This window comes from Strongylocentrotus purpuratus, unplaced genomic scaffold (assembly GCF_000002235.5).
Source record: "Strongylocentrotus purpuratus isolate Spur 01 unplaced genomic scaffold, Spur_5.0 spur5_scaffold_8, whole genome shotgun sequence".
NCBI classification, from domain to species: domain Eukaryota; kingdom Metazoa; phylum Echinodermata; class Echinoidea; order Camarodonta; family Strongylocentrotidae; genus Strongylocentrotus; species Strongylocentrotus purpuratus.
Genome location: NW_022145614.1, coordinates 23139012 through 23159479, shown reverse-complemented (window position 1 = coordinate 23159479; position 20468 = coordinate 23139012). Strand labels below are relative to the sequence as shown.

Sequence of the window (20468 nt, the reverse complement as noted above, 5' to 3'; positions counted from 1 at the left end):
GAGTCAACAACGGCTATTGTTTACGTTGCATCCGACAGATACGGAAATATCAACTTTTGTTCGTTTATTGTCACCATCGCCGATAGGTCTTCCCCTCAACCTCGTAAGTAAGAAATGATATGTAAAAATGCAATTAATATGAATTTTGCAAGATACAGCTTGATATGCGATGTTACCAAAACAAAATTATACCCGCTTAAAAAAAAAATGAAAAGACTGCTATGTTCATCATGAAAAAAGCAAGTGGTACCAAGTTTTGTAGGTATTAAGTTCTTGGATGCAAATTTGTTAACCTCTCTTAAGTTCGGCTTCGTATAATATTAGTTGTTTAATAATTATGTCACATAACGACAACCTAATGAAGCGGCATGATTGATTTATTGACTTTTATTCGTCAAGCTTCCACCATACAATATACAAGAATAAGAGATCAAAAGTAAGTCAGCTTGAACAGAATAACCGGCACGAAAGCTCGAGAGCTTATCTCCAGGATGGCCCATAGCAACTTCTATCATTAATCTCCGTCTACTCTTGTTCTCAGTTCTCTCGCCAAGAAAAACCACAACAGTCTCAAAACTTGGCAGAAATTCAACAGTATAAGGAAATCAACAAACATCCTAAGCAAAAGTGAAATTAAGTGTCGTTGAAAGTTTTTTATCGATAGGAAAAATCATATCTATGAAAAACACAAAGCAAAGCTGGTCTGGGCTGGGGGTCTTGTGACCTAACTCTAGAACGGTGAAACTTAAAAAAAGGCCCCGCATCCATGTGCCTCCCTGATTTTACACATCTAAACAACCCATTAACTGCAATCTTCTAAACCCGAATCGTCATGTGTCTTGTTTTTAAGGAATTAAAACTCTTTTCCCTAACTAATAACCTATCTGAGGCCGCCAATCGAATTATGAAACGAAAGAAACACGTGCTTTAAACCTTCTCAAAAATGGCATTTTCATCTTCATCTTCATCGTGTGACACGACAACATAACTTAAAGCCCGGTGACGCCTCGGTGTGTAGATGTTAACAAATTATTAGGATTTTGAAAGGGTTGCTTTAAAAATATCCAGTGAAACTCTCGTGGTAATCTCAAGGGGTAACTTATTCCAATCACTCATGGTTTTTGGAAGAAAGGAGTTTAAGATGTTTTGCAGTTCTTGGTTCGATTACGCTGTAAGCATCAGCTATGTAATTCCGACTTTAATTATTTCTGCCCAACTCTTGCGTTCGAAATCAAAATACACAAAAGAACAATGACGAAGTTCGGTTTTGATAAGGACAAGTTCTGCTCATTTTGCCAAGAGTGTACAGGTATGTGAGTGTGCATGTGTATGTGAGGATGAATGAATGACAAGATTGTAGAGGGTGGTGTTTGGGGATAGTAAGGGAGGTGGTTATAATCAGGTGGGCTGTATCTAATACAGACCACCTTATATTTTTAGGTGGTCTGTCAACGACAGATCACCTATTGTTTTCGTCAGAATTTTCTTTCTTTATTATTATTATTATTATTATTATTTATTTTTATTTATTTTCACACTTTTTTGTTAACAGGATAACTCAAGATCAGTTTAGTCAATTTCGTTCAATTTTGGCACAGTCATAGGTCATTGTCATGAGACGTTAGAGTAACATTTTCAAGGTCATCAATTTTTCATGACGTCATCCAGGCGCCATTTTGTGTTTTTTTTGGTACTTTTTATTCATGATCATATCTTCTTAACGGAAAAACATTTCTCATTCATATTTATCATGATTAAGGTCAATATCCGTCCGGTCAACTTCAGGTCAAAAAACGCGCGCGCACGCGTACGTCCGCGCGTCAGCGCGCGCGCAAAAAAAAAAAATGCTTCAAATCGTTTAAAATTAATTTTGCATACGTTTCGGGCAATTTTAAGCGTTTTGCAAAAAAAGCTCGCACGCGCGTGCGCGTGCGTTTTCGCGCGTACTGGTATTTGCCAACATAAAATCGCAAAATTTTCTCTGTCATCATATTTAGCACATTTTTCCAAGCATTTTGATACCTTGTTCACCTTTTTCTGCCCTTTAATAACGGAATGAGCGTCCGTTTAAGATAATGTCCGTGCGTGCGAGCTCTTGTAATACATAGCATACATGGGCAAAAACATGCCTATACAAAATCCATTGTAGCGCTTTAGGATGGAAGATGAACCAAATTTTGTTTTCATATGTTGATAGAGTATGAATTGGAGATATGATTTCATGTCTCATTTGACCCTCAATTGACTCATGACGTCATCATAATGGCCTCCGAACTCAAAATTTCAATTTTCATATTATGACGTCAGCAGATTTTTGAAAAATTGATTGTATCTCTGTAAATATTGATCAATTTTCTTTCAAATTTTGATATGTTCTACCTGAGAATATTCTCTACAAATGCAGTCTTCACAAGATTTCATTTTGACAAAGGTATCATGGCGTTTTTTTGCGATTAAAGGAGGCATGTCAATTTTTCACATTTTGCGTGTATTCTCTATGGGACATGACTTTTTCTCAAAACTTGATTCTACATTCTCGTCTTTCGCGAGCAATATCTCCGTCGTTTTATCTTTGTTTACGCTGAGCTTTGAGTATGTTGTAGCTGAGAAAATAAGCTATCGTAAGTGTGTCCTTTATTTTTCGATCAGATGCCGAGATCATGCTCATATTTCACTTACAAAGGGGGATTTGATAATTCCATTTTCCGTTTACGTGTAATCTCTATGGGAAATGTTTTGGTATATCGGTAACGCACTTGACTTCCGACCTCAAGGTCCCTGGTTCGAGTCCGGGCGTCTCCAACAATTTTTTTTCTTCACTTTTTTTTCTTTTTGACCTTTCACTGTACCATCTCCTTTGAATATTAAAACACGTACAATCGCAAATAATGTAATAAACAACCATATTTACTTTATTATTACCCTATTATCACTAGATCCATTACTTTTGGCGTGTAATCCTTATGGGAGATGACTTTTTCTCAAATCTGGATTCTACATTCTTGTCTTTTGCGAGCAATATCGCCGTTATTTCGGCTTGGTTTTTGTTGATTTTTGAGTATGTTGTAGCTGAGACTATACGCTATCTAAATGTTCTCTAATTTTGTTCAGTCTGATGTCATCGTGGTCTGTTGATGATAATCATCAACATCATCATCATCATCATCATCGTCATCACCATTACTATCAAGATCATCATCATCATGATCATGATGATCATCATTGTTTACATGTATATATAACTTCTCCCTTTCTCAATATAGTAAATATTATAATCTTCATAAGACTTGAAGACAGACCACCTAATTCGTCTCCATGACGAATTAAATTTCTTTTTAGGTGATACGTACGTAGACGTATCACCTTTTGATTTCGTCAAGATTTTCTTTATTATTTTTATTATTCTGCCATGAATTTGTTCGCAGAATATCTCAAGAATGAAAAAAGCCATAATCATGAATCTTTCAATGATGATAGATCTTAGTCTAACTTAGAACTGCGTGACTTTTCAAAGACTCAAAGTCATCGTGACGTCATCCAGGCGCCATTTTGTGAAAATCAACTCATGATCATATCTTCATAACAGAAAGCCATTTCTCATTCATATTTATCACGATCAAGGTCAATATCTGTCCCGTCAATTTCAGGTCAATAAATGCGTTCAAAAATGCGCGTACGCGTACGTGCGCGCGTTAATGCGCGCGTAAAATTTTATATTGCTCAAAATCGTCCTAATTTTTTTTTTGCATACGTTTCAGGCCATTATAAGCATTCATAAAAAATCGCGCAAAACACGCATTTTTGCGCGTTTTCGTTCGTCACGGCCGAACGAAAAATAATTCCTCCGCAAAAACTTTTGACAGGATATTCCTCATAATTTTCCGAACAATTTGATACAAAGTTTATCTCTTTATCACTATTAATAACGGAATGAGCGTCCGTTCAAGATAACCGTCCGCACGCGCGATTTTTGTAATACATAGCATATACGGGCAAAAACATGCCTATAAAAAGTCCATTGGGATGAATAAGGATTGCCAATTTTTTTTCATATTTAGATAGAGTATGAGTCGAAGGTATGATTTCATATCTCATTTGGCCATTAAGTACATCTTGACGTCATCATAATGGCCTTGGAAGTCAAAAATACAAAAATGCATATTATGACGTCATTATGTTTATGGAAAATTTAGTGTATTTCTCTTAATATTCATCGATTCTCTTCTAGATTTTAATATGTTGTAGTCGAGGCAATCGTCTTTGAGATCAGTCTACACCAATTTTCATTTAAATGATGTCATCATAGCACAAAATTCAATTAAAGGCCACATGTCAGAATTTTCGTCATTTGCGTGTTATGTCTATGGAAGGTAAATTTTGTTCACATCTTGAATCTTCATGACATTGATCTTTGAGCACTATCTAGCTTACGAGTACTCTATGTTCTCCCAAATTTTGATACGGTGTAGCTAATAAATTATCTTCAATATTGACGTACATCATTTATCATTTTGATGACATCATCTTAGTGAAAATTTCAATTAAAGGCGACATGTCAGAATTTTCTTAGTTAGCGTGTTAGGCGACTTTTTCTGAAATCCTGATTCTACAAATCTCTATCGAATACCTGAAGTGGGCGCTATACCACTCTTAATCATGGTCTTTATCGTATTTATGATCATTATCATTAGATCATCATCGGCACAATTTCATGATAACAAAATAGCACGTATCACCTAATTCGTCAAAGTGACGAATTAAAGTCTAGTTTTTTTTTATTTTTATTATTATTCTTCCTCGAATTTGTTCGCAGGATATCTCAAGACTGAATAAAGCCATTGTCATGAATCTTTCAATGATGATAGATCTTAGTCTAACTTAGAACTGCGTGATTTTTCAAAGACTCAAAGTTATCGTGACGTCATCCAGGCGCCATTTTGTGAAAATCAACTAATGATCATATCTTCATAACGGATAGTAATTTTTCATTCATATTTTACATGAATAAGATCAATATCCGTCTGGTCAATTTCAGGTCAAAAAATGCGCGCAAAAATGTGCGTACGCTTTTGTGCGCGCGTTTACGCGCACGAATTTTTTTAAAATGCTCCAAATCATCCCAATTTTTTTTTGCATACGTTTCAGGCCATATGGAGCATTTGATAAAAAAATTACGCACACGCGCATGCGCGCGCGTTTTCGCGCGTACTGGCATTTTGCAACATAGAATCGCCGATTTTTTTCTGTCATCATATTTGGTACATTTTTCCAAGCATTTTGATAATTTGTTCACCTTTTATTAACACAATGAGCGTCCGTCAAAGTTGACAGCACGCGCGGATTTGCGTTATCTTTATCCACAATACATGGGCAAAATCATGCCTATACAAAATTCATTGTAACTCTTCAGAATAGATAGAAACCCCCAATATTTTTTCATATTTAGATAGATTATAAGTCGGAGATATGATTTCATGTCTCATTTGACCCTCAATTAACTCATGACGTCATCATAATGGCCTCCAAACTCAAAATTTCAATTTGCATATTATGACGTCAGTATATTTTTGGAAAATTGATTGTATCTCTGTAAATATATATCAATTTTCTTTCAAAATTTGATATGTTCTAGCTGAGACAATTTTCTACAAATGCAGTATCCACAATTTTTATTTTTGACAAAAGTATCATGGTGTATTTTTGCGATGAAAGGAAGCATGTCAATTTTTCACATTTTGCGTGTATTCTCTATGGGACATGACTTTTTCTCAAAACTGGATTCTACACTCCTGTCTTTCGCGAGCAAAATCTCCGTCGTTTTAGCTTCGTTTTCGCCGAGCTTCGGATATGTTGTAGCTGAGACAATGAGCTATCACGTGTGTGTCCTTTATTTTTCGATTAGATGCCGGGATCATGCTCATATTTCACTTGCAAAGTAGGATTTCAGAATTCCATTTCCCGTTTACGTGTAATCGCTATGGGAGATTATTTGGTATATCGGTAACGCACTTGACTTACAACCTCGAGATCCCTGGTTCGAGTCCGGGTGTCTCCAACACTTTTATTTTCTTCACTTTTTTTTCCTTTTGACCTTCACTGTACCATCTCCTTTGATTATTTAAACACGTAGAATCGCAAATAATGTCATAAATAACCCTTTTTACTTTATTATTACCCTATTTTCACTTAATCCATTACTTTTTGCGTGTAATCCCGATGGGAGATGACTTTTTCTCAAATCTGGAGTCTACATTCCTGTCTTTTGCGAGCAATATCGCCGTTATTTCTCCTTGGATTTTGTTGATTTTGAGTATGTTGTAGTAAAGACTATTTGCTATCTAAATCAACCCTCATTTTTTCAATAAGATGTCATGATCGCGCTCATGATCATGATCATGATCATCATAACCTCATCATACTGATGATAATCATTTATCAATTACACTTTCATTTCTTTGAATAAGATAAAATCGTCAAAAGGTGTTCTTCATGATGTAAATTAGAGTCAAATGTGTAACTGGTTACTGCACAGGGTCAAAGGTCATATATTGTTTCAATCTATCTTCCCTAGATCCATGATGATCAAGGAGACACAATTTAATCTTGACATATGAATAGATCATAATGGGAGAAGCATATAAATGGGAGAAGCATTTTACAAAATAATATATCGTGTAATGCATTATTCGTTATGTAGACCATTATCATACGTATCACCTAATTCGTCTAAGTGACGAATTAAAGTCTAGTTATTAGGTGGTCTGTTGAAAACAGATCACCTATTGTTTTCGTCAGAATTTTCTTTCTTTATTTATTTATTATTATTCTTTATTTTTATTTATTGTTCCCACTTTTTTGTTCACAGGATAACTCAAGATCGGTTTAGTCAATTTCGTTCAATTTTGGCACAGTCATAGGTCATTGTCATGAGACGTGACAGTAACCTTTTCAAGGTCATCAAGTCTTCATGACGTCATCCAGGCGCCATTTTGTGTTTTTTTTGGTACTTTTTACTCAGGATCATATCTTCATAACGAAAAGACATTTCTCATTCATATTTATCATGATTAAGGTCAATGTCCGTCCGGTCAATTTTAGATCAAAAAACGCGCGCGCATGCGTACGTCCGCGCGTTAGCGCGCGCGCAAAAAATAAAAATGCTCAAAATCGTCTTAAATTAATTTTGCATACGTTTCAGGCCATATAAAGCGTTTCTTAAAAAAACGCGCACACGCGCATGCGCGCGCGTTTTCGCGCGTAACGGTATTTTTCAACATAAAATCGCCAAATTTTCTCTGTCATCATATTTGGCACATTTTTCCAAGCATTTTGATACCTTGTTCACCTTTTTCTGCCCAGTAATAACGGAATAAGCGTCCGTTTAAGATAATGTCCGTGCGTACGAGCTCTTGTAATACATAGCATACATGGGCAAAAACATGCCTATACAAAATCCATTGTAGCGCTTTAGGATGCAAGATGAACCCAATTTTGTTTTCATATTTTGATAGAGTATGAATTGGAGATATGATTTCATGTCTCATTTGACCCTCAATTAACTCATGACGTCATCATAATGGCCTCCGAACTCAAAATTTTAATTTGCATATTATGACGTCATCATATTTTTTGAAAATTGATTGTATCTCTGTAAATATTGATCAATTTTCATCCAAATTTTGATATGTTTTAGCTGAGACAATTCTCTACTGATAAATTAGACACAAATTTTCATTTTGACGAAAGCATCATGGCGTATTTTTGCGATTAAAGGAGGCATGTCAATTTTTTACATTTTGCGTGTATTCTCTATGGGACATGACTTTTTCTCAAAACTGAATTCTACATTCTCGTCTTTTGCGAGCAATATCTCCGTCGTTTTATCTTTGTTTACGCTGAGCTTTGAGTATGTTGTAGCTGAGACAGTAAGCTATCACAAGTGTGCCCTTTATTTTTTGATCAGATGCCGGGATCATGCTCATATTTCACTTGCGAGGTGGGATTTGAGAATTCTTATTTCCCTTTACGTGTAATCTCTATGGGAAATGTTTTGGTATATCGGTAACGTACTTGACTTCCGACCTCGAGGTCCCTGGTTCGAGTCCGGGCGTCTCCAACAATTTTTTTTCTTCACTTTTTTTTTTCTTTTTGACCTTTCACTGTACCATCTCCTTTGAATATTAAAACACGTAGAATCGCAAATAATGTAATAAACAACCATATTTACTTTATTATTACCCTATTATCACTTGATCCATTACTTTTTGCATGTTATCCTTGTGGGAGATGACTTTTTCTCAAATCTGGATTCTACATTCCTGTCTTTTGCGAGCAATATCGCCGTTATTTCCGCTTGTTTTTTGTTGATTTTTTAGTATAATGTAGCTGAAACTATATGCTATCTACATCTCCCTCATTTTTTCAATCAGATGTCAGCATGATCATCATCATCATCAATATCATCATGATCATGATCATGATTATCAACATCATCATCGTCATCATCAACATTATCATTATCATCGTCATCATCGTCATCACCATTACTATCAAGATCATCATCATCATCATCATCATTGTTTACATGTCTATATAACTTCTCCCATTCTCAAATCTATCATAAGACTTAGACAGACCACCTTATTCGTCTTTGTGACGAATTAAAGTCTAGTTGTTAAAATTGCCTTTATTTATTTATTTATTTCTTTATTTCTTTATTTTTCTTATTTCCACCCACTTTTTTGTTAGCAAGATAACTTTGTAATGGTTCTATCAAATGCTTTGATATTTGGCACACATATGTATAGGCATATGGACAAAACACGGTAAAGTTTTCAACCTTGACCTTGACTGATGACGTCATCTAGGCGCCATTTTGTGAAATTTTCGGAAAATCAATTCATGATCATATCTTCATAACCAAAAGGTATTTCTCATTCATATTTATCATGATCAAGGTCAATATCAGTCCGGTTAATTTCAGGTCAAAATACGCGCGCGTGCGCGTACGTCCGCGCGTCAATGCGCGCGCAAATTTTTTAAATGTTCAAAATCATCTCAAATTTATTTTGCATACGTTTTAGGTCATTTTAAGCATTTTATAAAAAATCGCGCGTACGAGCATGCGCGCGCGTTTTCGCGCGTAACACCATTAAAAAACATAGAATCGCCATTTTTTTTTCTTTGATGATATTTCTCATATTTTTTCGAGGAATTTGATACCATGTTTATCTCTTTATGACCATTAATAACAACATGAGCGTCAATTCAAGATAAATGTCCGTGCGCGCGAGCTCTTTTAATACATAGCATATATGGGCAAAAACATGCCTATACAAAATCCATTATAGCTCTTTGAAATGAACCGTGACCTTCATTTTTTTCTCATATTTAGATAAAGTATGAGTCGGAGATATGATTACATGTCTCATTTTGCCATTAAGTGTATCGTGACATCATCATAATGGCCTTGGAACTCAAAATACGAATTTGCATATTATGAAGTCAGCATATTTATGTAAAATTGATTGTATCTCTGTATATATTGATCGATTTTCTTCAAAATTTCGATATGTTGTAGCTAAGATAATTTTCTACAAGTTCAATAATAATCATTTTTCATTTTGATGACGTCATCAGAGTGAAAATTTTGATTAAAGGCCTCATGTCAGAAATTTCATAATTTGCGTGTTATGACTATAGAAGGAGCATTTCGTTCACATCATTAATCTACATGACATTGTTTTTAGCAGTATCTCGCTTATTTTTGCTCTATTTTGTATCAAATTTTAGTTGACCAGCCCACCTATACTTGTTCCAAACAAGTATTATATGTCTAGTCAGGTGGGCTGTATAACGTACAGACCACCTTATAATTTCGTTAGAATTGCCTTTATTTATTTATTTATTTATTATCAGGTGGGCTGTATAACGTACAGACCACCTTATAATTTCGTTAGAATTGCCTTTATTTATTATTTATTATCAGGTGGGCTGTATCTAATACAGACCACCTTATATTTTTGTTAAAATTGCCTTTATTTATTTATTTCTTTATTTCTTTATTTTTCTTATTTCCACCCACTTTTTTGTTAGCAAGATAACTTTGTAATGGTTCTATCAAATGCTTTGATATTTGGCACACATATGTATAGGCATATGGACAAAACACGGTAAAGTTTTCAACCTTGACCTTGACTGATGACGTCATCTAGGCGCCATTTTGTGAAATTTTCGGAAAATCAATTCATGATCATATCTTCATAACCAAAAGGTATTTCTCATTCATATTTATCATGATCAAGGTCAATATCAGTCCGGTTAATTTCAGGTCAAAATACGCGCGCGTGCGCGTACGTCCGCGCGTCAATGCGCGCGCAAATTTTTTAAATGTTCAAAATCATCTCAAATTTATTTTGCATACGTTTTAGGTCATTTTAAGCATTTTATAAAAGATCGCGCGTACGAGCATGCGCGCGCGTTTTCGCGCGTAACACCATTAAAAAACATAGAATCGCCATTTTTTTTTCCTTCATGATATTTCTCATATTTTTTCGAGGAATTTGATACCATGTTTATCTCTTTATGACCATTAATAACAACATGAGCGTCAATTCAAGATAAATGTCCGTGCGCGCGAGCTCTTTTAATACATAGCATATATGGGCAAAAACATGCCTATACAAAATCCATTATAGCTCTTTGAAATGAACCGTGACCTTCATTTTTTTCTCATATTTAGATAAAGTATGAGTCGGAGATATGATTACATGTCTCATTTTGCCATTAAGTGTATCGTGACATCATCATAATGGCCTTGGAACTCAAAATACGAATTTGCATATTATGAAGTCAGCATATTTATGTAAAATTGATTGTATCTCTGTATATATTGATCGATTTTCTTCAAAATTTCGATATGTTGTGGCTAAGATAATTTTCTACAAGTTCAATAATAATCATTTTTCATTTTGATGACGTCATCAGAGTGAAAATTTCGATTAAAGGCCTCATGTCAGAAATTTCACAATTTGCGTGTTATGACTATAGAAGGTGCATTTCGTTCACATCATTAATCTACATGACATTGTTTTTAGCAGTATCTCGCTTATTTTTGCTCTATTTTGTATCAAATTTTAGTTGACCAGCCCACCTATACTTGTTCCAAACAAGTATTATATGTCTAGTTTATTATATATTTTTCTTATTTCTAACCACTTTTTTGTTGGCAAGATAACTTGGAAATGGCTCAATCAAATAATTTGAAATTTGGCACACATATGTATAGGCATATGTACAAAGCACAATAACGTTTTCAACATTGACCTTCACTGATGACGTCATCTAGGCGCCATTTTGTAAAATTTTACGAAAATCAACTCCTGATCATATCTTCATAACCAAAAGATATTTCTGATTCATATTTATCATGATCAGGGTCAATATCCGTCCGGTCAATTTCAGGTCAAATAACGCGCGCGTGCGCGTACGTCCGCGCGTCAATGCGCGCGCAAAATTTTGAAATGCTCAAAATCGTCTCAAAATCATTTTGCATACGTTTTAGGCCATTCTAAGCATTTTTTAAAAAATCGCGCACACGCGCATGCGCGCGCGTTTTCGCGCGTAAAACTATTAGACACCATAGAATCGCCATTTTTTTTCTTTCATAATATTCCACATATTCTTACAAACAAATTGATACCATGTTTGTCTCTTTATGACTATAAATAATTGAATAATCGACCGTTTAACATAAATTTCAGTGCGCGCGAGCTCTTGTAATACATAGCATATATGGGCAAAAACATGCCTATGCAAAATCCATTATAGCTCTTTAGGATGCAAGGTGACCCCAATTTTTTTTTCATATTTTGAGCGAGTATGAATCAGAGATATGATTTCATGTCTCATTTGACCCTCAATTAACTCATGACGTCATCATAATGGCCTCCGAACTCAAAATTTCAATTTGCCTATTATGACGTCAGCATTTTTTTGGAAAATTGATTGTATCTTTCTAAAAATTGATTAATTTTCTTTAAAATTTTGATATGTTCTAGCTGAGACAATTCTCTACAAATCCAGTTGTCACAATTTTTCATTTTGACAAAGGCATCATGGCGTATTTTTGCGATTAAAGGAGGCAAGCTAATTTTTTCACATTTTGCGTGTATTCTCTATGGGACATGACTTTTTCTCAAAACTTGATTCTACATTCCCGTCTTTCGCGAGCAATATCTACGTCGTTTTAGCTTCATTTACGCTGAACTCCGAATATGTTGTAGCTGAGACAAAAAGCTATTTCAAATGTACCCTTTATTTTGTCTCAATTTTTTGTTGGATCAGCCCACCTATACTTGTTCCAAACAAGTATTACAAATCTAGTCAGGTGGGCTGTATAACGTACAGACCACCTTATAATTTCGTTAGAATTGCCTTTATTTATTTATTTATTTATTTATTATTATATATTTTTCTTATTTCTAACCACTTTTTTGTTGGCAAGATAACTTGGAAATGGCTCAATCAAATGCCTTGAAATTTGGCACACATATGTATAGGCATATGTACAAAGCACAATAACGTTTTCAACGTTGACCTTCACTGATGACGTCATCTAGGCGCCATTTTGTAAAATTTTACGAAAATCAACTCATGATCATATCTTCATAACCAAAAGGCATTTCTCATTCATATTTATCATGATCAAGGTCAATATCCGTCCGGTCAATTTGAGGTCAAATAACGCGCGCGTGCGCGTATGTCCGCGCGTCAATGCGCGCGCAAAATTTTGAAATGCTCAAAATCGTCTCAAAATCATTTTGCATACGTTTCAGGCCATTCTAAGCATTTTATAAAAAATCGCGCACGCGCGCATGCGCGCGCGTTTTCGCGCGTAAAACTATTACACAACATAGAATCGCCATTTTTTTCTTTAATAATATTGCACCTATTTTTACAAACGAATTGATACAAAGTTTATTTCTTTATGACTATTAATAACGGAATGATCAACCGTTTAACATAAATTTCTGTGCGCGCGAGCTCTTGTAATACATAGCATATATGGGCAAAAACATGCCTATACAAAATCCATTGTGGCTCTTTAGGATGCAAGGTGACCCCAATTTGTTTTTAATATCCTGATAAATTATAAGTCGGAGATATGATTTCATTTCTCATTTGGCCATTAAGTGTATCGTGACATCATCATATTGGCCTTGGAACTCAAAATACGAATTTGCATATTATGAAGTCAGCATATTTATGGAAAATTGATTGTATCTCTGTAAATATTGATCGATTTTCTTCCAAATTTTGATATGTTCTAGCTGAGACAATTTTCTACAAATGTAGTTTCAATCATTTATCATTTTGATAAAGGCATCAGTCACTTTTTCACATTTTGCGTGTATTTTCTATGGGACATGATTTTTTCTCAAAACTTGATTCTACATTCCCATCTTTCGCGAGCAATATCTACGTTGTTTTAGTTTCGTTTTCGCTGAACTTCGAGTATGTTGTAGCTGAGACGAAAAGCTATCTCAAATGAACCCTTTATTTTCTCTCAATTTTTTGTTGGATCAGCCCACCTATACTTGTTCCAAACAAGTATTACAAATCTAGTTTATTTTTCTTATTTCTAACCACTTTTTTGTTGGCAGGATAACTTGAAAATGGCTCAATCAAAAGCCTTGAAATTTAGCACACATATGTATAGGCATATGTACAAAGCACAATAACGTTTTCAACATTAAACATTACTGATGACGTCATCTAGGCGCCATTTTGTAAAATTTTACGAAAATCAACTTATGATCATATCTTCATAACCAAAAGTTATTTCTCATTCATATTTATCATGATCAAGGTCAATATCCGTCCGGTCAATTTCAGGTCAAAGAACGCGCGCGTGCGCGTACGTCCGCGCGTCAATGCGCGCGCAAAATTTTAAAATGCTCAAAATCGTCTCAAAATCATTTTGCATACGTTTGAGGCCATTTTAAGCATTTTATAAAAAATCGCGCACACGCACATGCGCGCGCGTTTTCGCGCGTAAAACTATTACACAACATAGAATCGCCATTTTTTTTTCTTCATAATATTCTACATATTTTTACAAACAAATAGATGCCATGGTTGTTTCTTTATGACTATTAAAAACGGAATGATCGACCGTTAAACAAAATTTCCGTGCGCGCGAGCTCTTGTAATACATAGCATATATGGGCAAAAACATGCCTATACAAAATACATTGTAGCTCTTTAGAATGCAAGGTGACGCCAATTTTTTTCATATTTTAATAGAGTATGATTCGGAGATATTTGTTCATGTCTCATTTGATCCTCAATTAACTCATGACGTCATCATAATGGCCTCCGAACTCAAAATTCCAATTTGCATATTATGACGTCAGCATATTTATAGAAAATTGATTGTATCTCTGTAAATATTGATCGATTTTTTTCCAAATTTTGATACGTTCTAGCTGAGACAATTTTCTACAGATGCAGTTCTAATTATTCTTTATTTTGACAAAGGCATCATGGCGTATTTTTGCGATTAAAGGAGGCATGTCAATTTTTCACATTTAGCGTGTATTCTCTATGGGACATGACTTTTTTTCAAAACTCGATTCTACATTCCCGTCTTTCGCGAGCAATATCTACGTCGTTTTAGCTTCGTTTACGCTGTACTTCGAGTTTGTTGTAGCTGAGACGATAAGATATCTCAAATGTGCCCTTCATTTTGTCTCAAATTTTAGTTGGACCAGCCCACCTATACTTGTTCCAAACAAGTATTACAAATCTAGTTTGTTTTTCTGATCGTAATTTATGAATTGTACAAGTAAATTAAGTTTATCTAATTTTGTTATTATGATGAAAAAGAATTGTATTTTGGAGAATTATTTGTATTGTTTTGATATTGATGGAAAAAAAAATAAGGAAAAATTGTGGGTTTGTGTGCCAGTGTGCGTAGGTGATTATTTTCATTTAAGGCTTACTGAATTTTTAGAGTTGACTTATTGTGCGCTCCAATCCAAATAACATTGTTTTCATTTAGTTTCCTCAGGCTTCCCGATGGAGGGGACGATAACCATTATCGTTGTCATCGGCATCATTATCCTAGTCGCCATGATGATCATGTTTCTACTTAAGTAAGTTTCTCATTTGCTTGTAGATCATGTAGATAGACATTAGTTTTTCATTGTAATAATGGAGATGTTTGATTCATAAAATATAATAGTACTTGTAATATGATTGGAGTGTAATCGATTGAATAACATAAAAAACTAAAAATCAATTGTACCTCCCCTCCCCCCCCCCCACATATTTTTTTTGTTACTTCCTTCAATCTGTCGTATCTTTACAAGCAAGTTAATGTTTCGGAACTGAAAAATTCTTTGTAAAGACGAATAATTTTTAGAAAGGATGGAGATACTAAAGATTTGATTCAAAGCATTTTAATGTTACAGGGCCTTGTTTAAATCCCCTTTCTCTATATCTCTCTCTTCTCCCACTAACCCTCTCACATACAGAGACACACCCACACCCACACACACACACACACACACGCACACACACACGCGCGCGCGCGCGTTCCCTTTAATTTATCTTCCCCTTCTAATTCAGGCGCTTGCAAAGTGTTCTATTTCCTTTCTCCCTCTCTTGCACACAAACACAAATTTTGAATCTAATTTTATAGATTGACAAGTAAATAAAATAGAGAACCATAATGTTGTTATTTTCTGCTCTATATAGAACCAGGAAAGATCGAAGGAAGGAATATCAAAGCAAGGAAGATCAAAGCAAGGAAGATCAAAGCAAGGAAGATCAGAACAAGGAAGATCAAATCGAGGAATGATCAAGATATCTCCACCCCGGTCTATCACGCTTTCAAGCAAGCACTTACCGTGATTGCCCTTCTTCGGCAGATTTCTCATTGATGAATAATTCTTTTTAGTGTGTTATTCGTTAAATTTTGTTTTAATTATAATTATATTGTGTACACGTTCAAATGATTTGAAATGTTTTGTATATATTGAATCGCTAAAATGTAATTTGATTTGTAAGTTGAAAAAAAAAAATTCAATTCAATCCTTACTACAAATACATCAAATATTGTCTTCAACTAAAAAACGTATAAATAGGTAACTGATTATATTGAAACATATATTATATTTTTGAACTTAGATTTTTTAAAATTTCTATATCATTTGTCTCATCTTTTTTCGAACGTACATATTTATGTTATGTCCATTAATGCGACGATTACATTTTGTTTCGATACATTTACAATGATACACTTTTCCACAATATTTTTTGTTACAGTACATGACATAAAGAAAAGTTGTTGTTTTTTAATTGAAAATTAAAACTAACTTACATGCCTAATGCATAATCAACATGAAGTAAATAAACATGATTTAGCCGAGATGCAGCATAAACTCAGAGCTTGATATGCTTGTAGCCATCAGTTTAAATACAATATAGATATAAAAGGAAGAGAATGGCTTGATATTTAGAAGAAAAAAAAATAAAGGAAAGAACGCTTATTTCTAAATACAATGTTTCATATCACCTGTCGGTATAGCAATAAAGTTAATGATGCCAGGTCATGGACGATGGAAGTAGAACAAAATTACAAAATATGTATACAAAATGAAAAGTGAAACACGAATCATTAATAATAACAAAATCGCGTAGTTTTAACAGTATGTCGACTTTAGATTTGAATTTCAGTTGGGAGAGATTTCGTCTGAGCCTAAGGATTCCTTTAGTCTGAGACAGAATTGTATTTTTAGGGTCTTAGCAGGGGCGGATCTAGCTTTTTGCCAAGGGGAGGGGGGGGGGGGGGTTGACCCAATGACGATGCGGAGCATTGTACACGAGCTGCGAAGCGGGGAGGCGATTATTTTGGCTATTTTGAATCCCCGTTATAAGTGATGTTTTCCTGTTTTCCTGGCATCTACCAACATACGGAGCATCGTGAGCCGCACAGCGGCGAGGTGATTTTTCTTTGCTATTTTGAACCCCCATAAGTGATGTTTTCTTGGCATCTACTAACATCTACCAGTACTGTGTGGGCCTGGACCCATGATGGCGATTGTCTATGCAAATCACATTTTAACTTGGCAGCACAAGGGGGGGGGGGTACCCCCTAAACCGCCCCCTCCTGTAGACGCGCCCCTGCTTAGTCATTTATTGGAATATAAAATGTTTGGAGAGTCTTATTTGCATGCTTTTTCAGTCGGCTGGAGGTTTAAGCTGTTGCATAAAAAAAATTCTGCTGGTTAAACTGGTCGTATAACGGTTTTCTTGGTCTCCCAATGAATTCATCAGTTCACAGACCAATTGCAAATGTACCAGGCGATAGTTGGTTGAGAAAAAGTCAGCAGTTGATCTACGAATGATGTACGATCAGTTACCGATTAAACTGCAAACGTTTGGTCCCGTTTCGCTGACGATCAGCCATGCACAAAGAAGACGAAAGACTTGATGCATGGCTGATCGTCAACGAAACGGAGCTAGTGAAAACGAATTCGTGTAATCAAATTGTGGAAATGCAAGCATTACTTTAAACAAACAGAACTTTGTTATTCCTGGCTCATTTTTTCCTGATTAAGGTGTCATATGAATTAAAGGGCAGATAATGAAATGTGATTTTTCTTTGAAATTCAGATACTGCCAAATAACTTTTTGGTACCCTCTCTTCAAATTGTTTTAATCACTCATGCTTGAAATATGAGTCATATAAGTTGCATCAAATGAAAGAAGAGGATCTAAGCTTGACAAATATATGTAATTTATAAATTATAATTGTGATTAAGTTATGATAAAACATCGATGATTCTCGGTTTCGTTTTTTCTGGGACGCACTGTATATACACATGCTAATCAAGTTATCCAGTAAGTCTATAACAACGTTCTAAAGGTATAAAAAGACCTGTTCTGAATTCATATGTAATCATGAAACTCACACATGTACTTTAACACTAACGCTGTCGATCGAGGGCGCTATAAGAATCCAATAGGAAAGGCGTTAACCATGCATTATTATACAAATATTGACTGCTCATGAGGATGATGGTGGGAAATATCACTCCCAAGGTGGTGTTTACACCGGCCCTTCTATCACCCCCGAGGCGAAGCCGAGGGGGTGATAGATTAAGGGCCGGTGTGAACACCACCGAGGGAGTGGTAGTTCCCACCATCATCCGATTACAGAGCAGTCCATATTTGTTTTATATACCTCATCCTTTTTATTGATTCATGATTAGGTCTAGCTGTAGGTCTAGATCTAGCTCTAAAAACAGGAAACGAGATCAAGAGGAATTTACTAACCCAAATAAGAAAAATCCAACATCAAGTCCAAGGCAAGAGTATTGAATTCCTACGCGCTGCGCGTAACCGCGCGATTGCGGTAGCCTAGCAACTCAAAAAATTTGTTTGCGCAACTAAGTCGCGGGAGGGGTTAGGGGTCCTATCCCAGGGTTTGATAGTAGCTATCAACCCCTCTGACGTAATGATACTTGATAGATCGAAATGCTCCTTGACATGTGATATAGTCTTGACCAATCAGTGAATGACAATCTATGTATGAGGTATATAAAATACTTATTGCGTTTTAACTGCGTGTGTCAACGAGTGAAGGTTAGATTTAGATACTACTATACTACAATATTGAAAAGAGGTATCAAACGGGGGTCAATAATGCTAGAAATTATCATTTTTGCAAGTTCATTTAAGTGATCAAATAATAATTTCCACTCATTGAGAGTGTTATGCCTTTCCTAAATTGCATCTATTGCCTCTATCCCCAGGTATCCCCAGGCATTAGAAATACCTGGGTTAAAGTTAATGACTGGAAGGTATTATCATTACTGTATGCATGGAAATGGAAACAGAAATAATTATGCTATAATACATTGATTAATTGAGTCAGATAAAACCGGGGTTTTATTTCACTTAAACTTAACCCAATGTAGGCCTATAACACATCTTTAAATATTAGTATTAGTGTTATTCATGACATACTTTCTGTTATGGTCAAACTGTTAAAGGTGTTTGAAGTGTACTTTGTACTATTGAATTATGTTATATATGATATTACTAGGGAGAGAGAGGAGGGGGCGATTTCTCTTTCATGCTTCCATTTTTGTTAAACAAACCGCTGCATGGCACATGGGTTGTTCATTCAGGACAGGCCTGTAAACAGGAATATTATGGAGGGGGGGGGGGGGGCTGATGGTTGGTCAGCATTCAATTATTAGCACATGGAGGCAAACCTTGCATGGCATATTTTGGAGGGGCAGTAAAGAAAGCTCAACAAAAATTAAATCTTAAGGCTATTTTTCCGTCTTATTCTTAAATGTCTGATCTGGGGTAGCTACGGAAAATTGAAATAAAAGTAATTTTGAACTGAAAATCAAAATTCTGTTGAGAAGGTCTGTGAAAGGGAATAACCCTATAAGCCCATGGAAATGTTTAGCCTTACAAAAAAAAAAAAAAAGGTGCATGGTTGCATTTGGGGTGTATATAATGCTTTATAACGTAACACGAGGAACATGTCAAATTGAGTGTACATTATGGAGACTGCGCTAGCCTAGAGAGAACCAATTAAAAAATAGTTCATTGAAATATGTCTTTTCAAACACGACTTTTTAGATTATTTCATAGGGATGTGTAAAAATGCATTTAATTATTGACGTGGTGAGAGAGAGAGAGAGAGAGAGAGAGGAAGGGGAGAGAGAGGGAGAGAGAGAGAGAGAGAGTGGAGGGACATAGTGACAAAGAGGTAGGGGAAGGGGGAAGAAAAGAGAGGGGATGGAGATAATTGTAATTATTGTATGATTATGATATAGACGCGTGTATCGGCCTACAAACACAATTTTTGAACGCTAGTAGTTATAATGGACTTGTATTTCTTTTTTTGTTTTCATGACAGATTTGAAAATACCTCATTCACATGGAAGAAAGCCTTTTTATGAGTAAGGACGTATCCTCCCGTTCACATTATAATTATTTCTAGACTCGTATTATATCAACAAAAAAAGAGAGAGACAAAATTCTTTAGTGTAAGAAAAATTGTCTTACGCTGGCATTCATCTCGTTTCCTTTTGATTTTCACTTCGAAGACTTGGGTCTCGAACGAAAACTTTTTATCCCAAGGCACCGGCATTTAAATATTGCAGTTTTCATGTTTTAATTCCTTTAATAAAACTTTTTATTTACACGGTTTATATGTTGTATAATTACAATATCTTTAAGATTGAAAATTCTTATGAAATATGAAAATGAGATTTCCGCTTCTGCATCGTATCTTTTGTCTCGTTATAAAACAATGTTTTGTGAGAGACTAATATTCAATAAAGGCTTCAAGATATCTGGCATTTGATAAAAAACCAACTTCCTCACTTTGCGACATGTAACGGGAAAAGAGTTGGACAGTAAAGCCCCAATCACAC

The 20468-nt window shown here is 35.2% G+C and overlaps 1 long non-coding RNA gene across 1 annotated transcript; it reads left to right on the top strand.

The window, feature by feature from the left end:
- The first annotated feature begins 11 nt into the window (after nt 1–11).
- On the top strand, nt 12–16033 carry LOC115920146. Its single transcript, XR_004062200.1, has 3 exons — nt 12–103; nt 15065–15158; nt 15763–16033. It is a non-coding gene; the product is annotated as an uncharacterized LOC115920146 (long non-coding RNA).
- The last annotated feature ends 4435 nt before the right edge of the window (nt 16034–20468 follow it).